The sequence below is a fragment of the Gorilla gorilla genome, chromosome 21 (assembly GCF_029281585.2).
Source record: "Gorilla gorilla gorilla isolate KB3781 chromosome 21, NHGRI_mGorGor1-v2.1_pri, whole genome shotgun sequence".
Lineage (NCBI taxonomy): Eukaryota > Metazoa > Chordata > Mammalia > Primates > Hominidae > Gorilla > Gorilla gorilla.
Window position 1 is genome coordinate 50,486,816 of NC_073245.2, and position 19,147 is coordinate 50,505,962.

At 47.8% G+C, this 19,147-nt stretch overlaps 2 long non-coding RNA genes across 2 annotated transcripts in view; one reads left to right on the forward strand and one right to left on the reverse strand.

Moving 5' to 3' along the window:
- LOC109024412 (uncharacterized) overlaps nt 1–4,612 on the forward strand; it is a 28,916-nt gene extending 24,304 nt beyond the window's left edge. Inside the window, exon 2 of the long non-coding RNA XR_002003916.3 lies at nt 4,381–4,612. This is a non-coding gene — a long non-coding RNA (uncharacterized lncRNA). The remainder of the gene's footprint in view (nt 1–4,380) is intronic.
- Nucleotides 3,890–19,147, reverse strand: part of LOC129529193 (uncharacterized) — a 30,390-nt gene continuing 15,132 nt past the window's right edge. The window contains exons 2-3 of the long non-coding RNA XR_008674655.2: nt 5,246–5,411; nt 3,890–4,452 (exon numbers count right to left, since the gene is read on the reverse strand). This is a non-coding gene — a long non-coding RNA (uncharacterized lncRNA). The remainder of the gene's footprint in view (nt 4,453–5,245; nt 5,412–19,147) is intronic.

Consider the following 19,147-nt stretch of genomic DNA (forward strand, 5'->3'; position numbering starts at 1 on the left):
GGGAGGCCAAGGCAGGCAAATCATTTGAGCCCAGGTGTTCAAGACCAGTCTGGGCAACATGACGAAACCCCATCTCTACAAAACATACAAAAATTTGCTAGGCGTGGCGGCACATGCCTGTAGCCCCAGCTACTCAGGAGGCTGAGATGGGATGATCACCTGGGCCTGGGAAGTGGAGGCTGCAGTGAGCCAAGATTGCACCACTGCATTCCAGACTGGGTGATGAAACAAGATCCCCCCATCTCTAAAAATAGAAATTAAAAGAGGCCAGGTGCAGTGGCTTATGCCTGTAATCCCAGTACTTTGGGAGGCCAAGGTAGGCAGATCACTTGAGCCCAGGAGTTCAAGACCAGCCTGGGCAACATGGTGAAACTCCATCGCTACAAAAAATACAAAAATTAGCCAGGCATGGTGGTGCATGCCTGTAGTCCCAGCTACTGGGGAGTCTGAGGTGGGAAGATCACCTGAGCCTGGGAGGTCGAGGCTGCAGCGCACGGAGATCACAGCACTGCACTCCAGCCTGGGTGACAGAACAAGACCCTATCTCAAAAAATAAAATTAAATTAAAAGAAAGGTTGTATTTGTTCCCTACTGCTAGGTACCAAATGACTCCACAGCCTAGGGGCTTAAAGTGGCAATGAACAGTTTCTGTGGTGGCTTAGCTGGGTGGTCTGGCTCAGAGCCTCTCATGAGGTTGCAGTCACAATGCTGCTGGCCAGGGCTGCAGTCATCTGAAGGCTCAACAGGGGCTGACGGATCCACTTCCAAGATGGCTCACTCACATGGCTGATGAGCTGGTGCTGGTGTTGGCAGGAGGCCTCAGTTCCTCATCCTGTAGACCTCTCCACAGGGCTGCCTGAGTTTCCTCACAGCATGGTCTCCCCCAGATTGAGTGATCCCAGAATGAGCACCATGGGCCACCATGTCTCATGACCTAACCTCAGAAGTCACACACTATTTCCACCATGTCCTAGCATGGTCAGCCCTATCCAGTGTGGGACGGGATATTCATAAAGGCAGGGATTCCTGGGGACCATCTGAGGCTGGCATCCCCAAGACAAAGAAAGTATAAACATGAAGTTCTCAGCAGTATGTTTCATTCACAAAGATTTGTGGAAGCTTTTTAAAGGCCCTCCAACTACATAACACACGATAGCTGATATGGTTTGGATCTCTGTTCCCACCAAATCTCATGTAGAATTGTAATCCCCAGGGTTGGAGGTGGGGCCTGGTGGGAGGTGATCGGATCATGGGGGCAGAGTTTCCATGAATGATTTAGTAACATCCCCCCTTGGTACTGTATAATGAGTGAGTTCTCACAAGATCTGGTTAAGTGTGTGGCACCTCCCTGCTCTCTCTCTTCCTCCTGCTCCAGCCATGTGAAGTGCTGGCTTCCCCTTCGCCTTCCACCATGATTGTAAGTTTCCTGAGGCCTCCCCAGGAGCCAAGCAGATGACAGCATCCTGCTTCCTGTCCACCCTGTGGAATCGTAAGCCAAATGTCTCTTCTTTATAAATTATGCAGTCTCAAGTATTCCTTTATAGCAGTGCAAGAATGGACTAATACAAAATCTTGTGCTTATACTTTCATAGAACATCTCTGGAAGGATGTACTTTTCACTAACTTTTTGAATCTCACGTTTTTCTACTCCTCTAATAAATATATATTTTAAAAATAATTATCGGATAATCAAAAGGAGTGTCCACTGAGTTTGGAAATAAGTTTTCTCATATATCCAAACCACGGATATTTGCGAAGCTGCTACTGTGCATCAAGCTTTGTTCTTGGCACTGGAAATGGTGAAGGGAACAGAGCTTCGTCACCCTCATGGGCTGGGTTCTTTTCCTAGGGCTGCCATAACAAAATGCCACAGATGGAGTCACATAAGCAAGAGAAATGTATTGTCTCACCATTCTGGGGGCTAGAAGTTTGAAATCAAGGTGTCAACTGGGTCGGTTATGTTGAGGGCTGTGAGGGGAGGCTCTGTTGCAGGCTGGCTTCTTAACTTGCGGATGGCCGTCTTCATGTTCACATGGCATCTTTGCCGTATGTACGAGTGCCCACATTTCCCCTTTTTATAAGGACACCAGGCTATTGGATTAGGGCCTACCCTAATGACCTCATTTTAATGTGGGTTCCTTTGTAAAGACCGTTTATTCAAATAAGGTCACATTCTGTGATATTGAGGGGGCTGGGAATTCAACATAGGAATTTTCAGAGGAGAGACATAATTTAACTCGTAACATTGGCCTTACGTCGAGTGAGGGAGATGATAAGCAAAGGGGTCTATAGTACCTCAGGAGCCCAGGGAGCTGGAGAGGGAGAAAGCAGCCCAGGGGGAGGTCCACGATGGGCAAAGGCAGGGTTGGCCTGTGGGTAGAAAGTGTGTGGGAGCAGAAGAAGTGGATGGAGGGTGGAGAGTCACCATGAGACACATGCAGCTTTGAGGAGCTTTGGCTGAGCAGGGAGTCCACAGTGGTGGCTGGAGGGAAAACTGGGATCTAGAGGGAGTCTTATCTGATTTTATGATGAAAAATCTTGTAAGCTGAAAAGACAAAAAAAAAATGCAGAAAAGGAGGGCAAGGCCGCAGGTTGAGGGTCGGGCCTCTTCTGGGTGCGGAGAGGAAGAGAGGGAGGGAGGAGAGGCAGGTGTGTTTGCATGGTGTGGGGTAGGAGATCTGCTGAGTGAGGAGGTGCCAGGCTGCAAGGGCCCTGAGGAGGGAGAAAGCTCAGGGTTTGGCTGAGGGACACAGGAAGCTTGCAGGGAGTGGGGGCTCCCAAGCCCTCTCTCAGCCCCCAGACCTCCCTCCCAATCCCCGACCCACCCCGGCAGCTTCTGTCCTTCCGTTTCCTTCCCATCTCTCCCAGGGTCCCTCCTACGGCCCGTGGGTCTGTCCCTCCCCACAGCTGTCCTGCTGATCAATGGATGCTCTGTTCTCTCTGGCTTCCCTCCATGTGTCCCCGCCTAGCAGGGGCCATGGCCTCACCCCGGGGGTGCACAGGCCTGTGGTCAAAGCAATCTCCATCTGGCCACAGGGAAGTTCCGCCTCCACATCTATGACAATATTTGAAATTCTTCAGAAGTTGCATTTTGTGTTATCACACCCATTGGGTCCTGCTCACCTTTTGAAAACCCTCCAGGGACCCCTGACTGCTCAGAGAACAAAACCCAAACACTTTAAAGTGACCTCCAAGGCTCTGCATGCTTCAGCTTCTGCACTGCTTTGCAGCAGCGTTTTATCTTGAAATAATTTTAGATTTACAGAAGAGTTGCAAAGACGGTATGAAAAATTCCAGTATTCCTTTTCACCAGTTCCCCTCATGTTAACATCTTACATCACCATAGGACATTTATCAAAACTAAGACATTAACATTGGTACAATGATGTGTTACTTTTGTAGGAAATGATAGTAATTATGGATTTTTTTCATTTTTATTGTGGAACATGCCATAGAGACAAAGGCATATATGTACAGTCTGAAGAATAACAATAAATACCCTTGAACTCACCAATCCATTTAAGAAATAGAATACTGCTGTTACCCCTGACACTTTGCATGCTCCTTCCTGATCAAACCCCCTAGCCTCAATGATTGAAGCAGGGATGTTAATTTATGGGGGTGACTGATGACATAGAAAGAAAGAATTCATTACTTACAATTCCAAGACAAGGCATCACACAATGCCACAGAGGGCCACGGAGGCAGCACCAGGAAGCCGTGCAGATTCCTGCATCATGCTTCCTGCACACCCTGTGGAGTGTACACCCTTGGGTGAGGAGGTAGAAGCAGGGGCAAAGATAGCACTGGGCCAGAGGCTTTACTGGAGTTTCCAGGGCAAAGGCAAGGCAAGGCAGACTAAACATCGTGCTCTCAGAACGGCACACAATTTAAAACTCATTAATTGTTTATTTCTGGAACTTTTCAATTATTTTCGGACCGAGGTTGACCACGGGTAACTGAAACCACAGAAAGTGGAACCGCAGATAAGCGGGGGCTGCTGTATAGTATATGATCATCTTCATGTTACAACGCTTCTATTTTCTTTTTTGAGACAGAGTCTTGCTCTGTCACCCAGGCTGGAGTGCAGTGGTGCAATCTCAGCTCACTGCAACCTCCACCTCCTGGGTTCATGTGATTCTTCTGCCTCAGCCTCCTGACTATCTGGGATTACAGGTGTGAGCCACCAAACCCAGCTAATTTTTGTATTTTTAGTAGAGACAGGGTTTCACCATGTTGGCCAGGCTGATCTTGAACTCCTGACTTCAAGTGATCCGCCCGGCCTCGGCTTCCCAAAGTGCTGGAATTACAGGCGTGAGCCACTGCGCCCAGCCAATGTTTCTATGTCCGATTGTTAATGGCTATCTGGTTTCTCTCCAGGTGCACAATGCTTCTTTGAGTATCTCCGTGTCTGTGGCTGATATCCAGATGCAAGGCTTCTTCTGGGCATCCCTGGGAATGGGAGTGCATAGACATACTGGTCAAATTACAGCACAGCCTCTACACCTTTACTGAAGATGGAAAACTGTTTTCCAAAGTTGACTTGCCTAACATGATGTAACTATCATGCAAAAATAAAAATAAAATTAAGAATAAAAATTTAAAAATGAAAGTTTACATGTTCACCAGCTCCCTCCAGACACTCATCTGCCTTTGGTGCTGTCTGACTTTGTTTGTTTATTTATTTATAGAGATGGGGGCTCCCTATGTTGCCCAGGCTGGTCTCAAACTCCTGGACCCAAGCCATCCTCCCAAAGTGCTGGGATTACAAGTGTGAGCCACCACGCCTAGCCTGACTTTAAGATTTTTGCCAATCCAGTGGGTATGTAATGATATCTCAGTGGATCTTAATCCACACTTCTTTGATTGATAATGAGATTGAGCATTTTTCTCATGTTTTTAAATCACTTATGCTTCTTTTATGAAATTCCTGTTCTTTTGTTCCCCAATTTCTATTGTGTTATTTATCAATCTTTTTCTTATTGTTCATAGGCGTTTTTCTATATTATGGATGCTACTCTTCGGTTAGTCATGTGTGTTGCAAATCTTGCTAATTGTGACTCGTCTTTTCATTCTCTGAATGGGATCTTTTCATGAAAGGGCCCTCTAAATTTTAATGCAGTCAAATTTGTCAACTACTTTCTTTATGGGTTAAACTTTTTAATCTCATTTTTTTAAGTTTCATTAAAGAATCTTTTCATAAAGATGCTCTCCTATATTTTATTATAAAGTTGTAAAGTTTTACCATTTATATTTAAATCCTTAATCCATCTGGAATGGATGTTTAATGTGTGGGATGACATACGGAATCATTTTCATTTTCTTCCATATGAATAGCGAGTTATTCTGGCACCATTTCCTGGGAAGACCATCCTTTTCTCCTGGATTCGCGATGCAGGCTGCGTTATCACCTTTTCATATATGCATGAGAAAAAAAATGTTAAGGAAAAAGCCAAGTGAAATACAATGGTAGGCAACACTTTGGCCCAGCAAGTCCATGTCTAAGCATTTATCCTAAAGAAATAACTGTAAATGCAAAAAAAAAGAAAGATTTGTCGCAAAGATGTGGTTTATAAGAGCCAAAAATTAGCAAACAATCTCATTGCATATGCAACAAAAGAAATTGTTTAAATAAATTTTTGTACATCTATACAATGGAACATTATGCAGTAATCTAAAAAGATATGGTAGATTTTAAGGAGGTGACATGGAAAGAAAAATGGAAAAGTGCAGACTATGGAACCACATACAGATACAGTATAATCCTCACTATGTAATCTAGAGGCATGTTCTTAGACAAATTACAAAAGAGGGACGATATATACCAAACTGCAAGCAGTTGATCTATATTATCTGACTTTAAAAAAAATTTGTCATCCTAGCATCCCAGTATATTATCTGAATTTTTATAGTGATATCAGGCAATCATAAATAAAACATAGTTCACTTTCTCCATGTTAAAAAAAAATGATGTTGCATATGCTTAGGATAATACCATAGGACCCAGCAACCCATTCCTAGGTATTTTCTTAAGAATCTAAGAACATTTATGTTCACACGAAAGCCAGTATGTGAATATTCATCATAGGCCCATTCACCCAAAACTGGAGGCAACCCAGATGTCCCTCAACCAGTGCATGGATAAATAAGCTGTGGTTCATCCACACGATGGAATATTACTCGGCAACAAAAAGAAACATTACTGATGGATGCGACACCATGGATAAACTTCAGAACGCTGTGCTAAGTGAAAGGAGCCAGACCCAAAAGGCTACATACACTATGATTCCATTTATATGGACATTCTGGAAAAGGCACACTTATAGGAAAGCAAAACATCAGTGGTTGCCAGGGGCGGGGATGGTGGGAGAGATTTACTATAAAGGAGCACGGGGACATTTTGGGGGTGAAGAAACTGTTCTCTATCTTGATTATGGTGATGATTACATGACTATGGGTTTGTCAAAACTCATAAACCTACTAATTACAAACTACCCACTAGAAAGGGAAAACTTTACAATATGTAAATTACACCTCAACAAAGAATCGCAAGCTATAAAAGGTGTTGCAGGTTATACCTTTGTAAATTAAAATACACCAACAATGTGAAAGCTAAAGAAAAATATGTGATGTAAGAACATTTAATGATATGGAAAAATATTCACAGTATCGTCAAATGAATATCCATGTTGCACAACGCTGTAATACACAAGTCTATGTACACAAAGGCATGCATACATGCACACACCGGTAGAAAGAAAAAACTGCTGGATAAACGCCGCAAATGGTGTCCACAGGTCTCTCTGAGTGGAGGGGTCACTGCTGGTCTTTATTTTCTTTCGCTCCCTGGGTTTGCTGTTTTCCCAAGACGTTTCCCACAATGTGTTCCCGCTGGAGTCCATGGCTGGCTCAGGGAGGCTGGGAGGAGGTGGCCACTCCACAGCTGGGAAAACCGCAGCCTCCCGATGAACCCTGGCTGACGACCTGTCTATGTTTACTTTTTCTCCCTGGGCAGACAAGACGGGAGACTGGAAGAAGGGGCCAGAAATTCAGACTCAGAAGCCCCCTCCAGAGGCCACAAGGCAGCCTGGTCCTCTCTGAACCAGTGGCTTCCACTCACTGGCCCCTTGTCTCTGCCTGGACTCCTGTGGGTGAGTGGAAGGCCAAGAGGGCGCCCTCTGGTGCCCACTAGATCGACTCCCAATTAATCACTTAACTGTGTGACCCTGGGCCAACTACTCAACCTCTCTGTGCCTCGGGTCCTCCTCTGAACATGGGGATAAAGACAGTGCTTGCCTCGTGGGGATGTTGTGTGTGTATACATGCATACACACATGTGCAAAGAGCTTAGAGCCACGCCTGGTACCATTTACATGCTCAGTAAATGTTTAGGAGGATTGTTGTGATAACCCAGCAGACTGATGTGTAAGCCTATGGTCCCATCTCAGGGCATGTGGGTGTCACAGGATCGTAGTCCTAACAGCCCAAAAATAATGTTAAAATGACTCAAGGACTTCACTTGTGCTTCTGAGCATCCTGCAGGAAATAGGCACAGTCTACAGAACTACTTCCTAATGCTCCCCTTAGTTCAACTGTCCACTTCCTCAGCACAGTCCCTGTATGTCTTTGGAAGTCCCCCTTCTCCAGACTTCCTTCATTCAGCCAACAGCGTTTATTGAGCACCTGCTATGTGCCAGCCAGCTGCTGTTCTAGGCTCTTAGAGTAAATCAGAAAACAAAATAGATGAAAAATTCTCATTGTTCACAAGTAGATTCTAGACGTCTCCCCAGAGCAAAGCCCAGGCCCTTGGCCTTCCTCTCCCCTGCCCCTTTCTTCCTCGTTCTGCACCCAGAACCCAAGAAAATGCTGCAGCCCTTCCTGGGAGGGCAGGAGAGAGGAAAGAACTGAGTTGGCCAAGCCAGGCTCTCCAGCAGGCAGGGCTCCAGCAGAGGCTGGGCACCTTCAGCCATCAGCAACTGTGTCCCATTACCTGTGGAAAGTGCCAGCCCTGGCCTGGCAAACAGTAGGAGTTCATCAAGAGTGGCTTTGTTGTACAGTGGTTGTCTTGTACCCAGTTGGATTGGCAGCAGCTTCGGGGCACGAGGAGCGACTGTTCACTCCTTGGGGAGCTTGCAGCACAGGGCAAGGTGCACAGTAGGCACTTGGTGGCTGGCAGGGCCCTCTGGGGCATCCTATGGGTGAATATCTTGCTGAGCCCATGGAAGGCCCATGTCAGAATCCAGTAATGTGCTGGGGAGGCGAGCTGGGGTGGGGTTGGAAGTGGTGCTCACCAGCCCAGCCAGGGTTCCTCTTAAAAGTCACAGTGCTCAAAGCCAGTACACTGCCTCATCCCTTTTTATGCCCTCACCTGGCTCATCTCCCATCCATTAGTCCTCAAGGTACATCTGTGAGTCCCATGGGTCAGGTAGTGGGTGCAATGGGAGGAGATGAGGGTGTGGACTTGTCCTCAGATCTACCTCTTAGTACCTATGAGAAGTCAGCAACCACCCTGACCCTCTGTGTCTTCATCTGTAAAATGCATATATTAGTCTCTTCCTTGGTGGAAAGGATTAAATGAGATGTTGCATATGGAGGCATGTGAGGGTTTTGTAAGTGCTCATTCTCCCTTTTCCCTCAGGAAGAAAGCCTCCACCTTCAGACTATCAGGCACCTGGGGACAGACCCCAGGACACTGCCTTTTGTGGCTCTTACCACCCATGGTCACCTCAGTTACTCAAGCCACACATGCATGTTCGTGCATCCCCCACATATACACAGAAACTCACGGGCGTTATATCAACCAGGGTTCCTAGCTGCAAGCAACAGAAAGCAACCATGACTGACTTAAGCAGAAAAGGAATTTCTCAAAAGAATATTATTTGATTTATGGAATCACAGGAAATTATCCAGGTCTCTACTTGGAAGGCAGAATGAACCTTATTAAAATTAGTTGAGATGTGCACTTAGCATTGTGCCTTGCACAGAGTAACTGCTCAGGAAAGGTTATCCAATAATAATGAAAGCATGTCTTATGGTGTGACATCTCTGCTCAAAATCCTTTCATAGATCCAATTGTCTACCATGGAAACCCGGCCTCTGGGCTGTGGATACTTGTGATGGGGGAGGTGGTGCGGGCTCCGAATTCTTTCCAAGAGTCTGCAAACCCGCAGAGCCATGAAGCATTGTCTGTAGGCCAGCACTCATCCTCCACCCCTCTGCCTGCTTCTCCGCTCTCCTAGTTCCTTCTCCCTCCTCTAGGAATTCAGCATTGCCACTCTGATTGGCTGGATTTTGGGACATTGATTGAGCCTTGTTTTCCAGTGGGCAGGAGGCTCTGTGTCTTAAAGGCCACTGGCCCAGCTGCCAATGAATCAGTACTTTGTTTCCCCAGGTAGAGTGGGGGCAGGGGGCAGGGAACTGACAGGGCAAGTTTGGGGCATTCTGCTCCAAGGTCCCTCTAGCCAAACATTATCAAATGTCATCCAACATGCTCCTGGCTCTCCATTTCAGATGTCTGTAAACTGGGGACTACAAAATGCAAATATGTTTGAGAGTTGCTAAATTTGCAGTGACTTTTTCTCAATCGATGTTTTGCAAATCTAACTACTATCATAGGAAGACCTTCATACTTGAAAAACTTGGCGGGTCACCCACCACCCAGATCAAGACCAAAGCATGGCTGTCAGTGCCTTCGCTTAAACAGTTCTCTCCGCCTGTCCTGCCCTTCCGCCATGCCCCTCCTAGGCCATCACAGATGCCAGCTCAGAGGGGCAGTTCCTGCTGGCTGCATGGTGTCCCACCTGGACTGTGTCACCAGCCCCTTCACAGCCTCTAGCCTTCTGTGCTCCCTACCTGACCCCACCCATACATCCAGCAGGCAGAGGGACGGGTCCAGAAATGCACAACTGGTCACCTTGATTGCACTGAGCCCTGCCCTGCAGTCAGTTACCTGGGTTTTCCACCAGGCATCCATTTAGCTTAGTCATCTTCCTCCGGGACAGTGGCCGTTTGATGGTGACAGACCTAGGCCCAGGTTTCTAAGAATCAGGAAGATGAAGCAACAGGGAAAGCAGGTTGACCCTTGCTTCCTTCCCCTTCCACAGGAGGGTCCTGCCCCGGCTGACAGAGGAGGCGTGAGTCCTGCCGCTTCCTGGCCTGTAAGATGCCCCTCAAGGTCAGGCGTGGTGGCTCACACCTGTAATCCCAACACTTTGGGAGGCCAAGGCGGGCAGATCACCTGAGGTCAGAAGTTTGAGACTAGCCTAACCAATATGGTAAAATCTCATCTTTACCAAAAAAAAAAAAAAAAAAAATAGCTGGATGTGGTGGTGTGTGCCTGTAATCCTACTCAGGAGGCTGAGGTGGGAGAATTGCTTGAACCTGGGAGGTGGAGGTTGCAGTGAGCTGAGACTGCACCACTGCACTCCAGCCTGGGCGTCAGAGGGAGACCCAGCCAAAAAAAATGCCCCTTAAGTTTGCCAGCCTGAATATATTCAGTCACCTGAGCCACTGAGAGGCTCCCCCGTGGCTCCAGTCAGTGGCAGGAGCTGGAAGTCTCAGGAGAGAAGGAAAACGGAACCCAAACCTTTGCAAACACTCAGACTGGCTGCTAAGTGCCACACACGCATTTGATCACACTGACTCCTCCGGCGAGCCCTGTAAGGCTGGCGTTACTATCCCACTTTACAGATGAAGAAACTGAAGGTGGCTGAGGTAGCGACCCTTCCTAATGGGTGGGAGTGGGATTGAACTGAGCCACACAGTCAGCATTTATCCCCCCAACAAAGAGTAATAACTGCCCCCGTGGCCCAGGCCTGGCTTGTCAAAGGCTGTACATTTTGTGTGGAATAAACCTAAGATGCCGTGGGAGGGAGGGAGTTCAGGGAAGGCTTCCTGGAGGACACGGTGCTGCATGCCAGGCAATGGGAAATGCATCTTCAAAGGCATGGAGGTGTGACAAAGTTTCACATGTTCAAGGTTATTTCTCTAAGTTAGTGTTTCTCGAGGGGTGGCATCAACGGGAGCTTCCCAAACCTTGTCACCTACCCTGTACTCAGGATCAGGGTGTGGGGCTTGCTTTTGGAAATCTGCGTGGTCACAAGCTCCTGGGTGGTTGTACTTGAAAGTGGCAGTGCGAGAACCCATGGGGTGGGATGTGGAGGGCCCTGTGAGCCTGTTAAGGAAGTGGGCCTTGCCCCTTGGTGATGTGAAGCAGAGGGGGGATGGTGCTGGTGTCGGCTTCAGAGAGATCTCTTTGGCAGGTGTAGGTGACCAGCTTGGAGCCTGGGCACCTGAGACAAGGCCGGAGCAGCCATCAGGAGGCCAGACAGCAGGAATCAAGGTCTGGACTTCAGAGTGATCAAGAGGATAGAAAGAATAGAGAAAGAGAGAAGGCAGGGTTGAGGAGGGCTTCCAGGTTCCAGCTTTATGGAGGAGGCGAGAGGGGGCTGGGTTTGGAGAATTGGTAGAGCCGAGACAGCAGTGCAGCCCTCACACCCGGGCATGTCAGGACGCCACAGGCCTTATGCCTCAGGGTGCCCCACACCTTAGAGTGCCTTCCTCAGAACTTTCTAGGTCCCACCTGGCACCTAGAACCAGCTAGGCATTGCAGTGTCATCCGTGTGGGCACCCCAGGCCCAGGGTCAGGCCCCAATCTGCCGTCTCATTCCTCATTTATTCTCTATGGGACACTTTACAGCCCTGGATCCTGAGGAAGGGGTCTGCCAGGTGCCCTGAGAGCTCTGGGACTCATCCTATGAAGTGTCCTGGGGCCCTGAGGCCAGGTCCCAGTTTCAGGAGGGTGCCTGGAGAGCTGATCATCCCTGCTGGCCAGCGCAATGTTACTTTGGTGGGGTCATGTGAAATTGGGCTGCCAGAATGGTCCTCAAATGCTGATTTGAGGTGACTCCAAATATTTGCCTGCTCAGGGCTCTGCCTAAGGACAGCCGTGGGTGCAGGGACACTTGCTGCTGGTTGGTATCTAGACACTGCCCTGAGATCCCTGGGTGCCTTCCTGCTACCCTGGCCACCCCAGATGGGGTGACTCAGGTGAGGTCCTTGGGGAGGCCACCCTGGCACCCACTGGCCAGTGACTCCCATCTGCTGGCCCCTCCTCATGTATTACACCTCCACCTTAATCACACGGCCAACAGAAATATCCCCAGCAATAGGGCCATTTGATGTCACATGATCCGCTGCACTGAGAAGAACGCAGCGTCGCTTCTGTGGTTTCCCTGCTCAGAGGGCACGACCTGAATCCAGTCCCAAGGAAACAACAGCCAAACCCAAACTGACAGACATTCTGCAAAGCAGCTGGGTTGTCCTCTCCAAAAATGTCAAGTCATGAAAACACTGAGAAACTGTTCCAGCTTAAAAGAGACCAAGAGCCTGGGCACAGTGGCTTATACCTGTAATCCCAACACTTTGGGAGGCTGAGGCGGGCGGATCATGAGGTCAGGAGTTCAAGACCAGCCTGACCAACATGGTGAAACCCTGTCTCTACTAAAAATACAAAAATTAGCCAGGCATGGTGGCACATGCCTGTAATCCCAGCTGCTCGGGAGACGAAGGCAGGAGAATTGCTTGAACCCAGGAGGTGGAGGTTGCAGTGAGCTGAGATCGCACCACTGTACTCCAGCCTGGGTAGTAAGAGTGAAACTCCATCTCAAAAAAAAAAAAAAAGACCAAGAGACATGAGAAGAAACTGCAACAGGAGGTCCTATATTGGACCCTAGACCCATTCACATTATTATTGGTACCATTGGTGAAATGGGAATGGGGTCAGTGGATTAGCTGGTAATACTATATTAATGTTTGTGCTGTGATAGGCCGGGCACAGTGGCTCACACCTGCAATCCCAGCACTTTAGAGGCCAAGGCGGGTGGATCACAAGGTCAGGAAATCGAGACCATCCTGGCCAACGTGGTGAAACGCCGTTTTTACTAAAAATACAAATATTAGCTGGGCATGGTGGCACGTGCCTGTATTCCCAACTACTTGAGAGGCTGAGGCAGGAGAATCACTTAAACCCGGGAGGCGGAGGAGGTTGCAGTGAGCTGAGATCGCGCCACTACACTCCAGCCTGGTGACAGAGCGAGATTCTGTCTCAAAAAAAAAAAAAAGTGCTGTTTGTGCTGTGATTATGCAGGAAAGCATCCTTGTTTTTAGGAAATACAAACTAAAATATTATGCGTGCACTTACACCCAAATAATTCTGGAAAAATATTTACATATATATGTATACACATATATATTCATATATAGATACATCTGTAAAGATAAGTGTAGTAAAACACTACTAACTTGGTCAATCTGTGTGAGATAAATATAGGAATTTTTGTACTATTTTTGAAACTGTTCTGTAAGTTTGGTATTATTTCAAAATAAAAAATTGAAAGCAATTTTACAGTCTCAACAACCACAAATTATAATAGACATGGCTACCATAATTGAGAATCTAGTATGGACTCCAATGCATTGGCTCATTTAATCTAACATTAACAACACAAGGTAGATATTATTCATCCTGTTTTACAAAAAACGAAAGATCTCAGAGTGGTTAGTGACTTTCCCGAGGTCACACAGCTTGAAAGCAACAGAGGCCAGAATTGAACCCAGGCCATACTGGGTTAAGAACCCATGCTGTCAACCTCTGAGAGATGGAGAAATGGGCAAGTAAACAGATGACAATTACATAGGGTGGCAATTATGGAGACAGACTCTGAAGGGAGCCCAGATAACCTGGAAGGCTCCATGTAGGAGGCGATATTTGAACTGGGCCTTGAAGCATGTATAGGAGTTTTCCACTTATGGAAAGAAAGTCTCCAGGTAGAAGAAATGGCATAGTCAAGGGCGCAGAAGCTTGAACGGATAGGTCCCTGGAGGTTGTTTTTCTGGGCCTCACCAACCTGTGGGTAAAAACGTGGTTACATTAAGTGTCACTGGCTTTTTGTCATTGCCTACAAAGTGCCCCTCATGCTTCTCCATGAGTCCACAATCCACATTCACCTCCATCACATAACACAACAGGAGGTGCCCCCTCCCCTCATTTTGAAGCCTTCAGCATCCCTTTGCCACTTTTCTGCTTGTGTGGCCTTAGGGAAGTTACATAACTTCTCTGAGCCTCAATTTTCTCATCTGTGAAATGGAGCCAATGATACCTACTTTCAGGGCTAGATAAGGATTAAAAGAGAATGTCAGCCAAGGGTTTGGCTTGGTTTCTGATATGGATTAAGCCCATCAAAGATGGTGGCTGTTCTTATGAATGAGGACCCTAGGTCCCAGAGAGGGGCAAAGACTGGTCCAGGTTCACACAGCCAAGCAGAGGCAAAACCAAGGCTCCACCCCAGGCCCTGGTCCCCACTAACCTCCCCCTAACCCCAGCCTGCCAATGTTCCCAGCTCGTGCTCTCCCTAGCATAGGGTAGAACCAGGCCACGAGCAGCTCTCTAGCAGCCCAGGTTCTCTCGGGGCTCAGCCTGTTGGGCCTTGGCTGGGCACACACGTATTTCCTAATGTGGCCGAGGGGAAACAGCCCCAAGTGTCAGAGGCTGTTGCACATTTGGCAATAGCCAACTGCCGGTATTGCTTTTCTTCCCGTGATCCTCCCTCGGGCTGGAGGAGGCCAGGTCTGCCGTGAGCCAACATTGTGACACAGGCGAAGCTCTCCAGTTTCCTGAGCAAAAGAAGCCAGAGAGGCACCCTCCCTTCCACCCACCCCTGCAGAGCTGCTCTATCTTGTTTTCCTTTCTCTCAGCCTTCAGCTTGTCCCAGAAACTGCCCTTTGTGCAGGGCTCAGGCCTTCAGTCTGAGAAACCACCCTCCTTCCATCAGCCCCCAGGCACCAAGGCAGATGCCTCCCCCTGGAAGCATTGGGGGTTTGCCAGGCCAGACTGAGCTTGTCCTTAGTCTCCAAGCACTTAGGGTCTAGAACTATGCTCTGACTCTTCTTTCAATTTATTCACTATTGAGCATATCTTGTGTCCCACTCTGGGATTGCTGTGATAATAATAATTAATATTAGTATTAATAATAATGAGGAAGCTCAGCCCCCACCCTGTGCCCCTTGGAGGCTCATATCCTTCTGACCAGATTACTCAAAGGAGCCCTTTTATGAGATGTGAAGCTGGGAAGGAGACAGACAGTGTTTTTAGCATAACAAAGCAGGGGAGACACCCTCTTAAGAGTTTATGCCATAATACAAAATTAATACAAATTGTACAAAATGTCTGATTGTCTTTTTTTTTTTTTTTTTTTGAGACAGAGTCTCGCTCTGTCACCCAGGCTGGAGTGCAGATCACAGCTCACTGCAACCTCCGCCGCCCAGGCTCAAGTGATGCTCCCACCTCAACCTCCCAAGCAGCTGGGACTACAGGCGTGGCCTACCATGCTGGCTAATTTTTGTATTTTTTGTAGAGACGGGGTTTCGCCATGTTGCCCAGGCTGGTCTCAAACTCCTGGACTCAAGCGATCTGCCCACCTCGGCCTCCCACCATGCTGGCCTGATTGTCTTTTCCACACTGCACCTTGAGGCTGGATCTCCAGGTGGGCCTGCTTCTCTCCTCCCCTTCACCCTCCAGCATCTACCACAAGCTCCTCCTTCACCTGCAACCCCCTCTCAGGATGAAAGAATGGCTGGCAGCATAGCCTGGAAGCCGGACACACAGAGGAAGGGGGATCCTGGTGGGTGAGGGAGGGAAAGGGCTAGAAAATCAGAGCTGAGGGGAGGGAGAGTACAGGGCCTCAGGTGACCACAGAGGTGACCTCATGTTAAACCCAGGCAAGACCTGTGCCTGAGGATGGAGCGTGGGGACAAACAAGGAAACAGGTTCAGCAAGTTTAAGCAGCAAGCTCACAGTCACAGAGCGAGGAAGTGGCAGAGCTGGGATCTGGGCCCAGGTTTGTCAGGTTCCAAACCATGCCCTTAACAGCCTTGCTGTGCTGCAGGGGCTCACATAAGGCAGGGAGTGGCTGCTTCTCCTCCAAGCCCCTGGCGGAGTGGAAGGCTCACAGAGGCAATGTAAGCCACAGATTCCTCTATCTTTGCCCCTATCCAGTCCAAACCCAGAGGCCAGAGGGCCAAGAGCTCAGTTTCCAGTGCCCTTGGCGTGTTTTCCTGGGGGCTCTGAGGCTCTCCAGCCAGCTAGTGATGAAGGTTGACTTACAATTATTTACTGAGCACCTTCTCTGTGCAAATCGATTCACACCTATTATCTCATTTCATCCTCAGGAACAACTGCCATGATGAGCAGTGTTTCCTCATCTTTAAATGAGGAACCCCAGTTTCAGAAAGGTGGAGGAACTTGGCCAGGCTCACAGAGTAGGGTAGCATGGCTGGGACTATGAACCCAGGTCTGCCTGGCTCTAAACCCAATTCACTTTCTTCTGGAAAAAGTCGTCAGCCTAAGGACGGAAGAGCAGGAAAATAGACAGATCCAGCCCTTGAACTGACCAACTCTTGATCCACCCCATCTGTGAATTTCTACTGAGAAGAATATATTTTCCCTATGATTTAAGCTGCATCAAATTGAAATAGCAGGAGGAGAGTTTTGGGGGATGACAGGATTCTTCTATATCCTGATTGTGGTCCTGGTTACAACACATAGCTATACATGTATCAAAATTCCTAGAACAAAAAGGAACTCTAGGAAGCAAATATGGCAGAATGTTAAGGTTTTATAAACCCATGTGGTCTATTCCTTTCTTAGGTTTGAAATATTTTATAATAATTTTAGGGAAAAGAAAAAAACAAAAAGCAGGAGGAGGAGGAAGAGGAAAAGGATATTTGGGGAAAGTCTGTTTAGATGGGATGGCTGGAGCTGCTGCAGCCATCTTGCAACCATGAAAGAAGCCAGTGTAAGAGCAAATCTGAGACACGGGGATGGGAGAGCAGAGAGATGGAAAGATGATCCTGCAGATGTCAGTCAGTTGCTGAATCAATCAGAATCTCAAACCTGTCCTCCTCCCTCTGGACTTCCTCTCTGCCATAATAAATTTGTTTATCGTTGAAGCAATGTGAATTGATGGTTTCTGATACTTGGATTGAAGACACTGCTACTGATACAGGATACGGGGTCAGATCTGAAGCATTGGGGCAGCCCCATGGCCAGCAGCAGTGCTGACAAGGAGACTGTGGAAAGTCACTGATGTGGCTCATCTAGATGTGGCTGGGCATGAGACATCGGGGAAGCCAGTGGGGTTGCTTGTTCAGAAACTTGCCAGCTGGGTTTTTTTTTTTTTTTTTTTTTGGTGGGAGGTGGGTGGGGGGGACAGAGTCTTGTTCTACTGTCCAGGCTTGAGTGCAATGGTGTGATCTTGACTCACTGCAACTTCAGCCTCATGGGTTCAAGACAGTCTCATGCCTTGGCCTCCTGAGTAGCTGGGATTACAGGTGAACACCACCATGCCTGGCTAATTTTTGTATTTTTAGTAGAGACAGGGTTTCACCATGTTGGCCTGGCTGGTCTCGAACTCCTGGCCTCAAGTGATCCACCTGCCTTGGCTTCCCAAAGTGCTGGGATTACAGGTGTGAGCCACCACCCCCGGCCGTCAGCTGGTTTTAAGATTCTAATTTTATAGCAATGTAGGTCATTGTCATGTGATTTCATCTTAATGTTCCTTTCCTAGCTGACACCCTCATGGATACCACATCCACCTGGGCCTTGGGGAACTCAGGAACTTCGAGCAACTAAGAGCTGGAAGTGTTCAAAATGTGCAAGATAATTTTTCAAAAATCTAATTTTTGTGACAAGTCATCAATCTATGTGTTCTGGCTGCTACTTAGAGCAATCTTCCTGGTACAGATGCAGACATCTGAGTCTGGGGGCTCAAATCACTTGGAAAAAGGGAGAGCTGGGGTGAGGGCCTACAGTCATGAGTCCTCCTGGCACCTGCCTCAGGTAAGGGAAAATCTTCTCTGCATGAAAGGAGGAATGACCATGACAGTGATGTGATCACTGCATCTCAGTTTCCTTGTTTCCAAAATGGTGAAGAGGTCAGGCACGGTGTGGCTCAGCCTTAATCCCAACACTTTGAGAGGCTGAGGCAAGAGGATTGCTTGAGCCCAGGAGTTCAAGACCAGCCTGGACAACATAGTAAGACCTCATCTCTATAATAATAATAATAATAGTAATAATAATAAAACACAATGGGGAAGAATCATCCCTCTCTCAGGGTTGTTTTTTGGCTTGGAGATGATGCGTGTGAAGCATCTGGCACACAGTGGATGCTTCACACATGGCCACTGCTTTCATTCTGAAGCAAGCCAGAAGAATTCTAGTTGCTGCAGATGGAAGCAGGAGGGGAGACTCTTTTAGAACCAAACAAAGAGAGGAAGAAAAAAACTTTTAAGAAAAAAAGAAGAAAACTTCAGAAGGTCTCACTTCCTCCGAGCTCAGCGGACTTCATTAGACTTTCATAAAATCCAAAGTCGGGGAGACAGGGCACTAGGGGGCTGATGAGGACCCAGCGGGAGAGAAGCTGGCTGCCCCCTCTGCAGCCCCACCCCTCCTCTCATCACCATGGAGACGGAGCAGGCTGCCCAGTGGGGTTCCTGCCCACCCGAGGCCTGAGGCTGCTGCAGAGGGAGGGGCAGGGGCTGAGCAGACAGGGACCTGTCTGGAAAGCTGGGTTGATGGTGGGGAGTGTCTACATCCTCCCAACTCCCAAGGCACTGAGGGATTCGGGCTGGTGTGGGATGCATCTGGAGGGCTGTGTTTTGATCCTCGCTCTGCTAGCAGCTTGCTGAGTGGCTGTGGGAAGAACGCTTCCCCTGGTGAAGCCTCAGGTTCTACATCTGCCGAAGGAAGGAGTAAAAATGTACAAAAACAGAAGCTTGGATAAGAAAGCTGTGGGATGAGGAAGCAATGAAATATTTAATGCTGGAGAAGAACATTTGCTACCTATTGTTTCTCGAAAAAAGGGAACTTTACCAAACTGACCAGGTGATCCCATATTGGTTAACAAACAAACATGGACTCTCTACCTATGCTTACCAACAAAAGAGGGAGAAAAGAAATACTCTAAAATACACTTTGGCTTGTCTCCGGGAGAGGGAGTTACATGTAATTTGTATTCTCTTGTTTCTTTCTCAAATTTTGGCCAATAAACATGGGTTACTTTTAAAATCAGGATAACATTAATAGCTCGCA